The sequence below is a fragment of the Rhagoletis pomonella genome, unplaced genomic scaffold, assembly GCF_013731165.1.
Source record: "Rhagoletis pomonella isolate Grant_MI unplaced genomic scaffold, Rhpom_1.0 Rhpom_scaffold_00015, whole genome shotgun sequence".
In the NCBI taxonomy this organism is placed as follows: Eukaryota; Metazoa; Arthropoda; class Insecta; order Diptera; family Tephritidae; genus Rhagoletis; species Rhagoletis pomonella.
In genome coordinates, this window is record NW_023458569.1 from 1,641,478 (window position 1) to 1,641,808 (window position 331).

Genomic DNA, 331 nt, shown 5'->3' on the forward strand with positions numbered 1-331 from the left:
TGAGGTATTTATTAAGAGTATCTAGAATAATATTCGCGTCATTACGTTTGATAATAGCGAAGATGTCGTTCACGTATTTTGTTATAAACTTTATGTCAATGTTAAATTTTTTTTCAGCTCAGTGATGGTGTTGTCCAGTAGGTTGTCCATGATAATGTCAGCGATTGTTGGAGAAATTGGATTTCCCATGGGCATTCCAAAAGTTTGTGCGTATAGGTTGTTGCTGAACATAAAGTAATTGTTATCCTTGAGGCAAAAGTCTATTATTTCGTGAAATTTCTTTTTTGGAATAGAAGTTTTCTGTTGAATTAGGTCCCACTTATTCATAATT